Here is a 17,091-nt window from a genome sequence, read left to right as displayed (position 1 = left end):
AGTTTGTAAACACAGATACACAGAAAAAAGTGAAAGCCTAAAATTTATCGTATTACGTCCATTTTTGTCTCGCACTACAAGAAGCTGAATATGGCTGTCCAATGGGGTGGGAAATGGGAGCGCCACCTAACTCATCACATGGGTCAAATAGAGTAACCTGCCCTAGCAATGACCAGTTAACAGGTTGTGTGAAGCTGGAAGCACAGGTCTAATGTGCATCTTCCTTTAGGGTGCTTATCAAAGGGGACCAGCACCCAAACGAGCGTATTTAGTCGTTGAAAAGACAAAACAAACCCGTGAATTATCACATTGTTAAAAAATAGCATGGTTTAATCATTCGCAAAGTATTCATCAAATGGATACAAATTAGATCAGTAAATTTATATTTTCATTTGTCATGGCATTTGCTTAACATACACTTTTAACCTCCTGACAGCTAAATGGATAGAAATCTGACGTTAAATATAAATATGTGAGGTGTTTCTTTGACACCTTTTTTTTCATAATGCCATGATCTTCTTGGAACGGATTTCCACACTAACAAGTTAGCTTTTTATAATGCCAACCTGGTTTAAATACCAATTCCAATGTTGTTGTTTTTCAGAACAAATGTCCCAATTCCCTATCTGTAATGCCAAGTGTTGGAAGTAACATTCATCAATATGTATCATGATCGTTCTTCTCTTAGGTGCATTGATCTCAGTTGTGTTCACAGTTAACCTCTTTTAATCTTTGTTAACAAAATACAGCTAAGATGACTGGAGCTTTCTTTGCTAATTGCTTCAATTCCTTTGACAAGAAGTGACTGACATGCTGTTATTGTTAGGCAATGCCCAAAGCCACATTATCCCTGAAGACGTGCCAAATGTCAACATCCATTGTCTCCTACCTACAACAACAAATCACCTTCAAGTCGTATTGACGCCAGCTCCAGCTCGGTCACTTGATAGATTCTATTGACAAGAAAGTGTCCCCAATGATCCTCCTGAGATGTGTTTGATGTTGATGAAAATGACATCAGCATTCTATCAACAATTTCGTCAAAACGGACCAGTGAAATAGCAAATTATTAATTACACTATATCATACTCATGTGCACTGTATAACGTGGATTCAAGTCGGCTGGAACTAGATGCCATATTCATATGAGAAATCATAGAGCCCGACATTGCTGCTCGCATCTATATTTACAATGTTGATATTATTATTTGCAAACTAATGTCTAAGGCTGTAGATAAAATATAGTGGCATTTCTAGATGTTTCTAGTCTTCATTGTGCATATAAAGTAACCAGCTTACTACAGCGACCGAGCATTCATATACTCACCATGGACTAGAGATGAGACAGGTGTGGTAGATGGGTGTGGTAGACGGGTGTGGCAGACAGGTGAGGCAGGTGGGTGTGGTAGACAGGTGCAGTCTGCAGCTGAGGCGAGACCACCTGTGCACGTCCAGATGTCATCAGATGTCATTTCATATACACCAGGAACAAACATTTTGAACTGAATTTATCACAGGGGTGTTCCATAAAGGGAAAGAAAGGCTGGGAGTCCTGAATATCTGGAGAAAGTTGTTTGGAACAGTCTGTCATAAGTGAACCTCATACTTTCAAAACCATCAAATAAGTGCAGTTTGAAACTTACCTTGTCACTTAGCTCTGTTCAACATCCATCCTAGTGGTAGACTGATACTGCCAACATCCTACCACAGCACCGTACATGATTAGGAATATCCACCTTTAACTCCAAGTATCAAGAATACTAACTGAAATATTTTGTTGAGTGTAACCAACCAAATGTAATGTTGATACTTCTTCAGACATACCAGTGAGATCTGACACACTCAACGAGAAAGGATTTCCTGTTTCAAAGTCATTTAAACAATTCCCTGACAAAAGACACTCTCCAAAAACTACCTGATAAGATGCTTTTGAATACAACCGAGTCATCGTTCAACTAGAAGGTGTTAGTGGGTGTTTCAAGTCGGAGTATGAGCCATGAAACATAAAACACCCCTCAACACCTCGGAGCTGCCGAGTCATCAGGAGGTACACATGGACACCATCAGGGACTTGGAAGTGGACAATCGACACACCCAAAACAAGATCCTGATAACACCAGCACGTAAAGTTGTAATATTTGTATCATGCTTGATATGAGTTGATTTCAGAACCACTTTGTATATATCAGTGATAGGATACATGGCTATGGAGTATGTGTTAATTCCTGCCCATGATGCGGTGTAATTGGCAGGTGTTGGAGAAGGTAGGCACACCTGTAGAAGAAACAGTATTTTGTTAATTTCAATGACTTATAAACAAACACAACGATCAATGCACATGTGTAAGGCCCTTTTTGAAGTTGTTGATAGTCGACAAACGAGTTTCGGGAATGCATGCACCAGTATGACAGCTGTTGAAGTGAGATATAGAGCAGAAATTAAATCTTGATTCCATATGACGGGGAACATGTTTGCCCTAAACAAATAATTCTTATAATATAAATGATTTGTTTATCTTCAGTTTTACTTACAGCATCTGGACAGGTACCAGGTTGACGTGGACGCTGACGGTGAAGGTCCAGGAATTTCAGTTTCACTGCTTGACTACTGATGGTGAGACCAATGGAAGCTGGAGGCTGAGGCTGAGGCTAGTGGAAGCTGAGGATGGATGGCAACCGAGGCTGGTGAGTGAGGCTGGTGACATATTGCTGCTTTTTCAGATGAATGCATCCTGGTCCCTCGTTATGACACCTGAAGTGGTAAGCAGATATTCATTAACACACGTAGAACCAGGAAGGAAACATCTATTCCTTGACCAACATATACTTATCTACTTCAAGAATCTACCAACAACAACTTCAGAAACATATTACTCTTGTCTGTACATCTTAAAAATGTCATAACTTAAAGAAAAATTAAAAACGACTGCTTAATAAATTAAGGGCATATTTCAGTACTGTTTAAATAAATAAGCTCTTCAATGAATTACCGTATTACACTCGTGCTTAGAGTTTACTATTTGTTAGGTTTTAAAATCTTGCAGAAATCCACAGATTCACTGTTCCCAGCAGTATATATCATCAACAGGTTAATACCAGTAGTTTGAAAATGTCTATATTGAGAAATATACTCTTCAAACACAATTCTCAAGTCAAATCAAACCTTTTCTTTCGAGGAAAATCCATGTTAAACCGTTTCCATGTATTTTGCTTGTGACCAGAGAGTGAGTTGGGTTTAACGCCGTTTTTAACAGTATTCCAGTTATATCGTGGCGTGTCAGCTTGATGTGGGAGCCCGAAGTGATGCAGGTCTCAGACGTTTACCACTTTGGTGACACCCACGGGCACGGGCATGGTGCTGACAAACCTGGAAACATAATCGGGGCGAACCGGGATTTGAACCTAAGGGACGCAACTCTGCACAGCGAATCACGGCGCCTTAGACGACTGTGCCACACATGTCCCTTGTGACCAGAGAACTTCTGGAACTCTGTAAACTATGTGGAGTGAGTGAGTTTGCTTCAGTGCCAAACAGTATTAAAATTAATTCATGATAAAATATGTCATGGCATTTTCTTTGTGGACATAGAACAGCTTGATGCTGGAGGAAAGCCAGCTGTGATGCAGGTCTCAGACTTTACCACTTTGGTGAGCAAAGGGTATGGCGCTGATAAATCTGGAAAGATAATCGGGACGTACCAGAATTCGAACACAAGCTCAAAGGTATCTGGGACGTCTGAAGGTGGCAGATTTACCATTGCATGTAGACATGTGAGGGATTGAATACTGCAGAATGCCGCAGTTAGCCATATTACTATACTATATCGACACTGGTCGATAGGATGTTAGAATGATCAATGCGGGCACATTCACACATGGTGACTGGTTCAGACTTTACTCAACAACTATAATAAGGTACTGGGTTAAAAATTTTGCTATGGGTCACTGAGATCATATATAAGAGGGTAAGTGGCTAAAGCATTGGTTTGTCACGCAAAGGCCCGGGTTTGATTCCCCACATGGGTACAATGAGTGAAGCCTATTTTCCAGTGTCCACCGCCATATTATTGCTGGAATATTGCTAAAAGCAGCGTAAAACCAAACTCACTCGCTCACTCATATAGAAGATGTAGTAGTGGTGGCAGTAGTAGCGATTTAGGGCAAACGCAAGAGTTTTTTCTCTCTGTTGTTGAAAGCCATATTAAGCAATATTCCAGCTATTTGGCAGTGATCTGTAAATAATCAGGTCTGGAGCAGACAATCCAGTTATTGACATCCTTACTATTGATCTACAGAATTGGGATGCAATGACATATATCAACCAATCAGTGAGACTGACCATCCAATCCCCTTAGCTGCCTCTTACAATAGACATGGGTTGGTGAAGACCAATTCTGACCCGGATCTTCACTGGGCAAAATGTGGGTGAGTGAGTTCGATGTTGTGGCTGTTTAGCATTGCTCTACCAATAACAGCAGGGGAAAATCACTAGGCTTAACAGGTGTATGTGTTGATTACCTCCCTTTTTAAATGTTAGAACTAGAACTGTGACAACAAGCAAAAAGAAAAGCAGCGTTATCACTGTCCCCCAATATGGAGCATATTACAGATTATTTTGTTCATTTAATAGTGAATAATATGGAAGTTCATGTTAAAACTCATGCAGCAAGTAGGGGTGACTATTGAGGCATTTTTTACTATTGCGATACTATTGCGATACTATTGCGATAGTTAAAACAACTATTGCAATACTATTGCGATAGTGGCCCTACTATTGCGATAGTTTTCACTTGCAATTATAGAAGGCTTTAGCAGCATATATTTCAGCATTTTGACTGACACGATCAAAATAATTATAACTTTCTGATTCTATTTGTACAGAAAACAAGAAATGAGAAGAAAACAAGTTCAAATTGACCTCTCAAAAACATTTTAATACAAAATTTCACTTCATGTAACTTGTAAAGTCTTAGGTTACTGCAGTGTTTTAGCACCAATGTGAATGAATGAAATTGAATGACTAGTATTTGACTATACAAACTGTCAAACTAATTGTCACATTGGCATTCACTGAATGACTAAATGCAATTCAACATATCAATTAGGAAACAAAGTTGACAAAAACTGACATGTGGCGTCCGCCATCTTGTCAATGTTGCCTAGTGACGAGAAGCTAGGGGATGTAATTCTAAATCAAGCAGACAAAGTAGTGCAATCCAAAGGATAGCACAACAGAGGTTAAATGTACCAAACAAATTAACTATCGAAACTATCGATAGTTAGACAAACTATTGCCAATAGAATCGATTGTTTCAAGTTGCAATCGATAGTGTACTATCGTGAGACAAGCAATCGCAATCAATCGATAGTTCCATGTATCGTTACACCACTAGCAGCAAGTGCCTTAACTTTGCAAAGATACATGTAGCAAGGGACATAAGTCTTGGGGAAATAGCTCATGGCACCAATTTTCGAACAGGCTTGCAAATTTTTTTATTTATTTAACTTCAGTCATTTATGAGACATTGCAGACATTATGACTAAAGAAAACAAGCAAACACACAAACAATGTTTTTTTAGAAACACCAAAACATTAAAAGGCACCAGTTCAGCATATGTTTGATAAATATACAAAGCTTTGCAAAAAAATTAAACAGTTTCTGACACTGAGACAAAAGTCTGGTGAATTCAACTAACTTAATTAGTAACAGCGGCCAGAAGTTAGTGAACAGCAAATTTACTATCCTGCCTATATTAACAATATATCCATGTTGTTCCTATTGTGGAGAGTGAGCGAGTTGGGCCAAATATGTCCAAGTATATCAGTACAACATCCTATTCTAGATTTAAATGTTGCAATCTTAAATGTGCTGTTGTAACTGGTAGATATGAAAATGTCATTTATAATGAGTGAGGTGAAATGGGGTTTAATGTAGCATTCAACATTATGGCACTTATATAGCAACGTGCATGCACGTGTGTGTGTGTGTGTGGCTGCTTGTACTAGTCTGGACTGATGCTGATTTAACAGTGCTAGTTCACTGAGAAACCATGCCCCAGTTTAACACCACTCAAGACAGTTCACTGACTGAGCCGACCTTGTTTCATCCCCTTAATGCCGAACGCCAGCCAAGGTAACAACAAGTACCACATCTTAACATCTTTTGGTATGTCGCAGCAAGGGATGGATAACCCGACCTTCCGCTCATGTCGCAGACGCTCTACCACTAGACCACTGAGGCGGTCCTCATTTACAATGAAAGATATGCTATGTCATGCAAGCTTTAAAGCTATTTTGCTGTTGCACATCTTCTGTGAGGAACAAGTTCAACAAAATATTTTAGAGGTAAAAGTATTAATTGAATGATATTTACTGTCATTCAGAGTAAGAGTGAGTGAGTATGGTTTTACGCCGCTTTTAGCAATATTCCAGTAATATCACTGCGGGGGACACCAGAAATGGGCTTCACACATTGTACCCCTGTCGGGAATCGAACCCGGGTCGTCGGCATGACGAGCAAACGCTTTAACCACTAGGCTGCCCGACCGCCCCATTCAGTGTAAGAGCACTGATAATACAAGAAGAGATTGCACAGTAAACTATGGTTATAATGCACTCAAAGGGACCACTAAGTTTAGTTTGTTATAACCGCAATTCGTTATAAGCATTGATTAGGTCAACTGACAAGATTGTATTTGAGAATGAGTGTGTGAGTTGGTTTTAACGCAGCTGTGAACAGTATTCCACTTATATCACGGCATGGCAGCTTAGTGTGGGAGGAAAGCCTGAAGTGATGTAGGTCTTGTTGGGTGAAACCCCCAAGCATTGCACTGAGAAATCTAGAAACATGGCAAAACCGCATTATCAGTGTTTCATATTGGGAAAGGGATGTCAGTCTAATTTCAATCGGGAGCTATCTCTGTTGTTTTCGTATTTACGAAAAACGGCGTCAAGTCACACTGAACGTTGTCTTTGGTCCAATTATAAACTGGCCATCTAATCCCAAAGGTAAACCATATTCTTAATTAAATGTTTGAATACAATATATATTTTTCTTCCCATTCATATCTTGCAGAAAATTAAAAACGGTGCTTGCCAATGGAATTAATAACCCAGAAAAATATTTCTTCTCAACAAATGTGGGCCCACTTTATTTTCTTAATAGAGATGACTGCAAGTGGGACCACATTTTAGAAAGTCGATAATTGTCATATGTTGAGTGTGATATGTACATCTTCTTTGGTTGGTTTAGTGCTGGTAGCAATTTTCTGAAATGTGGGCCATATTTTCCCCCGTCATATATGGTGATCCAAACAAGTGGGCCAACATTTGAATAGGACTACAGAAAAGCTTTATTAGGTTTGCATGGTGCTGATGATCTATTTCTAAATGTAGTGGGGCATTTTTCCGTCATAGAGATTGCAACTGGAAGGACCACATTTATAAATTGCGAAGTTCCATTAACTTAAAGACAACCTTTTTCTATGATGTGGGCCCATATTGTTCCTGTAATTTATGGTGATCGAAACAAGTGGGCCCACATTTGTATATCGCCTAGCTTCATTAGGTTGCTTAATTAGATCTGATAATCAATTTCTAATTGTGTGCCCACATTTTCCGTCATAAAGATTGCAACAGGAGGGACCGTATTTATAAATCGCTAAGCTTCATTAGGTTGGCTCACTTATAACCATTTTCTAAGATGTGGGTCCGCTCCTTCCGTGATATATATAGTGATCGACACAGGTGGGCCCACAGTGGTAAATCTCTAGGCTTCATTGGGTAGACTAAGTCATGAAGTGTGCTCACATCTGTAATTATTTTGTATGGATATCATGTTGCAATATATATTGTTCTCATTTTGTTATATTGATGGGATGTCTTAATAAATTATTTAGTGTAACGTTGCCTCCACGATAGGTACAAAACGTCTATGAAGTTTCAATAACATCATCAGCTGATCATTCTCGTTCCAAAACAAAATTTTGCAAAATTAGTTTCAACGCAAGAAACGTACTTCAAATTACATTTGAGAGGCCATACCATACAATCCACATTTTCCAGTACATATAACACATCAATCATAAATGTCGGTGGTGGTATAAACCTGTAAATTATGTCTATACTTGAATCAAACTCGGTCATGTTACAAGCCTATATGACTTCAAAAAAATTCCGGGAACTTGTTCCATAAAAGGGATAACTCATGAATATTAATGACCTCATGACCTAGTTTTGCGATGTTTGTACAAGTGAGTTCTGCTGTAGTTTCTACGCATTTGTATATTCTTATCCAATTAAAAGTCACAATACTCATTTTAAATAGACAAAATAGTAGTTCATGATATAGATTTTTGACGTAGTACATACAGTATTCTCTACAACAAGTACGTTTAGTTTCGAATGTGGGCCCACCTCAAACTTTCAATTAGGCAAGCAGAGTTAGCTCCCTTCTCAAACCACCGGTAATGAGGTTTCGCCAGAAACATAATCATTGCGAACCGGGATTCGAACACTCGTTTATAGGTTTCTGGCGTGCCAAAGACACTCTGCACAGCAAATTGCGGTGCCTTGGACAACAGGGCCACCCACGTCCCCATATGTGACAATGGAGCAGTCTAACGTACTATTGTCCGATTATTTCATGAACTGATGACAGCGCATTAGGAGTGACTATTGTAGTTGCATCAAGGCTAAATGCAAGTCAGTACTGGACAAACCAGTACTTCTACAATTGTTGGGGATGGAAGTCTGTATTAACATGAAATCTCAATAAATAACAAATGATAAATAAAAAAATCTCACCGAAGTCCTTTGCGCTTTGTCTAAAATATGTATCAGCTCCTGGTTAGGCTGTAGCTGCTGCTGTTGTAGCTGCCTCTGAGCGAGTCTCTGGTGTTCTGCTGCCATTGTGGGTGCTGCTGCTGTTGCTGTTATTGACAGCCTGCATCTGAGAGAAAAGATATCCATTGGAAAAATAGAATAGAATAACATCGTCTTATAACAAAGAAATAATTGATATATGTGAGTGTTTGTTTGCTTGTTTGTTCGTTTGTTGTTTAATGTCACACTCAGCAACATTACAACAATATGAAAATAATCGAGTCTGGACCAGACAATCTAGTGAAAGATATACCGAGCATCTATCCACCCAAAGGGGAATAGATGACATGCATCAACCAAGTCAGTGAGTCTGACCACCGGTCAGTCACCTCTTATGATAAGCATAGTCGCCTAATTGACAAGTGTGTGTGCGTGTGTGCGTGCGTGTGTGCGTGCGTTCGTGCGTTCGTGCGTTCGTGCGTGCGTACATGCGTCTGAATGAAGATTTGATTCTCAGTCTTCTTGTGTGGTGATTATCCTGATATTTCACAAAAGAATAATTATACTTTATTATTATATCAGGTTACGGGTTGATACCCAAAATGAAACAATATGTTAACCCTGAAATCTGTACATCAAAGAATTTAGTGTGAAACTAACAAAAACCAACAATAGGTAGAAAATCAACAATTTGCATTACACAATTAACTAGGTTTACATATCAATACAAATTACTGCACAGCAATGACAATGACAGTACACAATAGAATGGTAGTACAATATTCAATGGCAGTATAAAATACAAAATATGATGGCAGCGTTGATAGCAAAACGTTCAGCGATAATATTCACCTCTCCGCAACAGTGATCAAGCTTCCAAGAGAGGCCAAGGCTGGGAATTCTTGCTGATCAGTGATCATCACTCAAAGCTGGTTTTGATGTTACATCAGATGAAACGTGAGATGCGAGAGTGATAGGCCCCCTCCACTTATATAGTCTAACCAGCTCCCAGCACTTTCCACACCATGCTTGACCAGTCCAGTGTCACTAGAACATCACAAATAATTCCACGTTACTATAATGCTTGACAGCCATCCATGCTTTTCTGGAATAATTCGAGCATCTTAATATAAGAACTTCCTCATCACTGCTGACATTATAAGTAGTACTACATTCCAGACAACTAGTCATTGTCCAAATGCAATGAACTTCTACTGAATCTCAACAGAAACAATTTAATAATTGTCCCCCAAAAGTCTTTAAATCAAAATAATGCTTCAGGCTGTTGATAAAAACACAAATTTGCATGACACAAATATTACATTGTTGCAAGGCATATTCCTGCCTTCAAAAATCAGGCTTATGGTCATAAATATAAAATTATCTAGTTTTGTGGCTGTGGACCTATCGTGAGCAGATCCCCACTGTTGATGTTTTTGTGGATTTGTTGGTTGTTTATTGCCGAACCCAGCAATATTCCAGCAATATGACAGCAGTTTGTAAATAATCGAATCTGGACAAGACAGTCCTGTGATTGATATTATGAGCAACGTTCCAAGCTGGCTGAGTACACTGACACACAATCAACCAAATCACAGAGCCTGAAGACCAAACCAATTAAGTCGCCTCTTACGTCCATCACAGCTAGGTTTCTGGGGAACAATAATTCTAACCCACCATCAAGACGGAGCCTTTTTGCAGATCATTTATTTTTATTGTTATGCACACTAGTCTTGAAAACTAGGTTTAATAGAAATGCCATTAAGACTTCCCCCGCAAAAGAAACGGAAAGTCAATGTCTATTATATTTTTTAAAAATTGCATGAAGTTGATTAAATGATTGAAATGAATGATAATTACTTTATTTTGTTAATTATCTGACATCCATTTCGGATTAAAAGTCCTCTTCTTTTGATGATGTTGACATACTAACCTATGTTAAAGTTTGTTTGTTCTGTTTTATTAACCATGTATACAAACTCCCATTCGTTATTTTAACTGATGAGATTTCAGTATTTGCTACAAGTTTATTTTGTGGTGTCTTCAGTTTAAAAACAATATTTTTATTTCTTAACTATCTCCAACACTGATAATACAGGTTAAAGATCTCTAATAATGTTAACATGGTACCAACTAAAATCCAGATTGTTTGATGCTACAGAAAACCAAAGGAGCAGTTCACAGTCTTTTATCATGACACTTTCTAACTTAAATGTGTCTAAATAACTATTTCATAATGTTGACAATATTGACATGGTACATCATTCATGATGTTTAATTAACTGTTTCTGTCTTCTTGCACGTTTGCTGAGTGTTAATTTGGATTTGAAATGGATGAACTGGTTTTCTGGTGTGCGAAGAAGACGTATTCCAAACCAACATGTTTCCTTTCTGTAAAGCAATGTACTCATCTTACAGACTGTATATACGTTTGTGGTTCAAACATATTTGTTTAATAAAGTTTCATATTTGAGATAAAGAAGTGTGATGGGGTTTATTCAAAAATGGAAATGTGGTCAATTCATGGAGTTGACGGTAGGCGACTAGTACAGCTTGTTGTGCAAGAACGAATCGACAGAATTTGGAAGAGGTGAGGTGAGGTGAAATTGGATTTAATGTCGCGTCCAAGATTATTGCACTTATATAGCGATGTGCATGCACGCGTGTGTGTGTGTGGCTGCTTGTACTAGTCCGGACTAATGCCGATTTATAGTGCTAGCTCACTGAGATACCATGCCGCAGTTTAACATGAATACCCCACTCGGACACAGGATACTGACTCCGAGCCAACCAGTCCTTGTTTTAGCCCCTTAATGCCAAGCGCCAGACAGGGTAACAACAAATACCATCTTTTAACGCCTTTTGGTATGACGCGGCCGTGGATCGAACCCCGGACCTTCCGCTCTCTGGGCAGACGCTCTACCACTAGACCACGGAGGCTGTCGAATTTGGAAGAGTAAAGGTTGTTGCAAGACTGGGTTTCAACAAACGTTGGAAAAATAGTTTTAGTGGTGAAGTGGAATCTAACCCCGGCCTACAAACTCGGCAGTCTACTCTACTGGCTGCAAATGTGGATAATGTGACTCCGATTCAAAGTAAATTCACTAACGATGACATTATGAATACTCCCATGGACATAAAATCAGATTTGAAGAAGGTAAATGATAGATTTGAAAGTCTCAACATGAAGGTAGACAACATGGCGTCGCGGGTAAACGAAAATCATCAGACAATCACGGAACTCCGGGCACATAATGCAAAATTGTGTGAATGTATGCTCGGTATGGAAGATAAAATGGACGATTATGAATCTACATCAAGAAGAAATAACCTGATTTTCCATGGTATTGCTGAAGACAAAAGGTGAGACTTGGGATCTTTCAGAAATGAAAGTGCGTCAGATCATGATTGAGACACTGAATATTACTGATAGCATATTAATAACAAGAGCGCACAGACTACGAAACGTCAAATCACGCACCCTGATAATTGCAAACTTCGTATCCACAGGAGACAGAAACAAGATACTTAAGTCGGTGAAAGATAAACAACAAGGGAATAACAACTTTAACCAAGGTGTGAGAGTGTCAGAGGACCTTACAAAGCGAGTTAGAGACGCCCGACGTTCACTCAGTGGTCTATTCTCGGAGGCTTTAAAAGAGGGTAAAAACCCGAAGATCCGTCATGATAAACTCATAATAGGTGGAGAAGTTTATGCCTACGACAGAATCAGTGGTACAAACGTCTGTGTATCTAATCAACGTAAAGGATCACACGACAACAGACAAGGAAATGTGACATGAGATGCCCACGTAGGTTTATTTACATCTCGTGGGCCTGGAAGTACAGCTCTGCCAAGGGAGAGCACTCTAAATAGTGATCGTGATTGAGGAGAAGGCCGAAACAAAACACTCCGTATCCTATTGTGGAACATTGAAGGATTGTATAAATATGTAAGTCTTCCTGATGATTCTGAATTTAAGGTTTTTTGTGCGTCATTTGACATAATAGGTTTTTGTGAATCTTTTGTGAGAAAGTCCAACGATTTCGTAAATTTCTTGACTGGTTACCGATCTTCCAGCTGTGCTAGACCCAAAGCTAAAGTATTAGGGAGATATAGTGGTGGTGTGACAGTGTTCAACAAAGGGTCATTAGTGAAAAATAAGATCATCAGAAGAATATATGAATCCTTTAAAGACTGCGTGGTGTTCCAGTTTCAGACAACAGCTTTTGAATTTAGAAAAGACACTGTCATCTTTTTTGTTTACATTTCTCCCGAGAGTTCTCCTATCTATCACACAATGGATATGGATGGTATTGATCGCCTTATACACTATGTTGAAACTACTTTTACTACTCATGATAATCATCATTTAGTTCTGTCTGGTGATTTTAATGCAAGGATGAGAGATTTTCTTGATTCATCCCATCAGATACACTTGAATTTATCCATGATGATAGTGAAGACTATCCATCAGACAATCTTGATATGCTTCGGAAGTCTAAAGACAACATGCGACATAATAACTATGGGCTACAGCTTGCTGAAATGTGTGCTACCTATGGTATTCATGCCCTAAATGGGCGTTTATTTGGAGGTAAAGTTGGTAACTTCAACTGTATTACCCATAATGGAGCAAGTGTAGTAGACTATGTGTTAGCTTCGTCTGACCTCTTTCCATATTTGACTTTAAAGTACTTGACAGAGATGAATCCTGTCACTTTCCTCTTTCATGTGAGATTAACCTTAACCAAACAAACCCTCAATATATGGAAGAAAATGTGAATGATGACTGTCAGCACAATATCAATAGCCAAAATGATCTTACATATGATGACTCACAAGAGTGGATGTAATACACATGGAATGAAGAAAGACATTTCGACTTTTTAACAAAGTTTCAGAGTATTTTTCTTGAAAATTATGATGAATTTTCAGCATTGATTAATGTCAGTGTTAATCAAGCCATTCATGCAATTGTGAATATGTACCATAAGGCAGGAGAAGGTTTTGGAAAAGTTTACAAAAAAACATTTCACAGTATTAAGAATAAACAACCGCCATGGTGGGATGATGAACTGGAATGTGTGAAACAAAAGAAATACTGTGCACTTAGAAATCATAGGGACTTTGACCAAGCTTTAAATGTGTATCGGAAGGAAAGAAGGTATTTTAAGAAGTTATTTTCACATAAAAAGAGCATATATCTGAGTAAGCAAAGAGATTTATTATCTTCTTCCTGTTCAGACCCTAAGCAATTTTGGAAGCTATTGAAGAATCAGAGACAAAAAGGTAGTTCATCAACAACATCACCACTGGCACATGGTATAACTATTTTAAGAACTTACTTAATCCTACAGTTTATAATTTTTCATCTTTCCCTAATCAAGAGCTGCAATTAGAATGTGACACTGGAGAAGATATACTATGTTTGGAATTAAACAAACCTATTCCAGAAGAAGAAGTTTATCACTGCATTAGAAGTCTGAAAAATAATAAAACTCCTGGGCCCACTTGCACAAAACAATCTTAGCACTAAGACTATTGTAAGCCTATGTTAAAGTATGGGAATTACGATCATCTTAGCGCTAAGATCGCTTTGTGCAAGTGGGTCCTGGACCAGGTGGGATTGCAAATGAATTTGTGAAGTCAACCAGAGACTATATCACTCCACTACTTCCAAAACTCTTTAATCAGATGTTTTTTACTAACACATTCCCAGATCTTTGGGGTCAGGGCATTATATGTCCGCTTCATAAAAGTGGATCGGTGCAGGAGCCTGGAAACTATAGAGGCATATCTCTCATTGACTCCTTTTGTAAGGTATTAATAGCAGTGTTAAACAATAGACTCAAAGACTGGTGTGACTGTCACAACATACTATCAGAAACGCAAGCCGGCTTTAGATCTACATATTCAACAGCGGACAATATTTTCACTTTGCAAGCAATGATAACAAAATATCTTTTGAAGAAAGGGGGGAGATTTTACTGCATCTTCATAGATTTTAGTAAAGCGTTTGACTGTATAAATCATGATGTTCTTTTTCAAAGTCTTCATGATGTAGGGCTCAGAGGAAACTTCTTAAATTTTATTACATCTATGTACACCAAACTTTCTGCTTGTGTGAGGACAGATTCTGGTTTGTTGGATTATTTCAAATGCAGCACTGGTACCCATCAAGGCTGTATAGTGAGACCTCAAATCTTTTTTGATTTCCATTAACCAACTTGTGATAAAATTGGAGGAAAAGAGTGGAAGAGGAAGTTTTATAACTAGTGATATTCAAGATATATTTGCATTGATGTATGCAGATGATGTGTCAGCTGTATCAGACTCGACAAATCAACTTCAACAGAAAATTAATGTACTAGAAGAATTTTGTAATTCAACAGGAATGAAGATAAATCTCAATAAGCGGTGTGTAGGAATGGTGGCCCACTGAGAAAATGTAAGAAATGGTATTTTAAAGGTGAACAAATAGAAACAGTGAGTTGTTATAAATATCTGGGAACTCTCTTCACAACGAAACTTTCATGGACTAAAACACAGATATGTCTAGCCACTCATGCCACTAAAGCTTTATTCTCACTTCAACAATTTCAACAAAAGTTTGGATATATTCCTGTTGGAGAAGTTTTTAAATTTTTTGACTCAATGATAACTCCCATTTTATGCTATGGATCTGAAGTATGGGGAATTAACTACTGTAATACTATTGAGCAAGTGCATCACAGATTTTGCAAAAGATATTTGAAACTTAATAAATATAGTAATAACGACATGGCTCTAGGAGAATGTGGGAGAGTGCCGCTTCAATATCATTATATGTCCAGAGCAGTGAGTTACTGGTGCAGAGTGATCCATATGGAGCCTCAAAGATTACCATATCAGTCCTATTGTATGCTCAAGTCTCTTGATGACTCTTGGTAAAACCACATGGGCATCACACATCAGGAATATCCTGTTTCAACATGGATTTGGTTTTATTTGGATAAATCTGGAATGCGGTGATAGCAAATTATTGATGATGAAATTTGAACAGAGGCTGTATGACTGTCTTTCTCAAAACTGGCATCTTTCCATAGAGCTCTCATCTAAATGCAAATATTACTCACAGTACAAATCTCTCCTTAATGTAGAAAAATACTTATTATCATGTGAAATCTCTGCTTATTATAAAAGATTAATATGTATGTTCAGGTGTAACAACTTTAAACTTGCAGTTGAAACTGGAAGACATTCTAAAATCCCATATGAAGAAGGTGTGTGCGTGTATTGCCACTCCAAAGGTTTAACTCTAATTAAGGATGAGTATCATGTATTGTCAATCTGTGACAGATACTGTGCTGCCTTATGTCAACAAACTCCACAAGAACTTTAAAACACATTGGACTTTTTCTATCTAAAGTTATGAATATACGTAACTCATGACTGTTCTAACGTATTCTGAAACTATTTGTCTTAACATAACGCCAAAGTATATAAGCATGTATGATCTACATTATGTTAACATGTATTATGGGCTGGAGGCCTGATTACTGAATAAATCTGTCTGTCTGTCTGCCTGTTTAATAAAGTTTCATATTTGAGATAAAGAAGTGTGATGGGTCTTTAAAAAAAATGGAAATGTGGTCAATTCGTGGAGTTGACGGTAGGCGACTAGTACCGCTTGTTGTGCAAGAACGAATCAACAGAATTTGGAAGAGGTGAGGTGAGGTGAAATTGGGTTTAACGTCGCGTCCAAGATTATTGCACTTATATAGCGATGTGTGTGTGTGTGTGGCTGCTTGTACTAGTCCGGAATAATACCGAGTTTATAGTGCAAGCCCACTGAGATACCATACCGCAGTTTAACATGAATACCCCACTCAGACACAGTATACTGACTCCGAGCCGACCAGGCCTTGTTTTAGCCCCTTAATGCCGAGCGCCAGACAGGGTAACAACAAGTACCATCTTTTAACGTCTTTTGGTATGACGCGGCCGGGGATCGAACCCCGGACCTTCCGCTCTCCGGGCGGACGCTCTACCACTAGACCACGGAGGCGGTCGAATTTGGAAGAGTAAAGGTTGTTGCAAGACTGGGTTTCAACAAACGATGGTAAAATAGTTTTAAACATCCAAACCGTTTATCTAAACATGGTATGGACTTGCTACATATATAAATCGTGGTCGGGATACGGGCGGAAGTATTTAGCAATATTTCATCAATATCACGGCAGGGACACCATAAATGGGCTTCCCACATTGTAACCATGTCGGGA

This window comes from Haliotis rufescens, unplaced genomic scaffold (assembly GCF_023055435.1).
Source record: "Haliotis rufescens isolate VD_foot unplaced genomic scaffold, xgHalRufe1.0.p SCAF_1, whole genome shotgun sequence".
In the NCBI taxonomy this organism is placed as follows: Eukaryota; Metazoa; Mollusca; class Gastropoda; order Lepetellida; family Haliotidae; genus Haliotis; species Haliotis rufescens.
Note: the sequence above shows the minus strand (reverse complement) of the source record.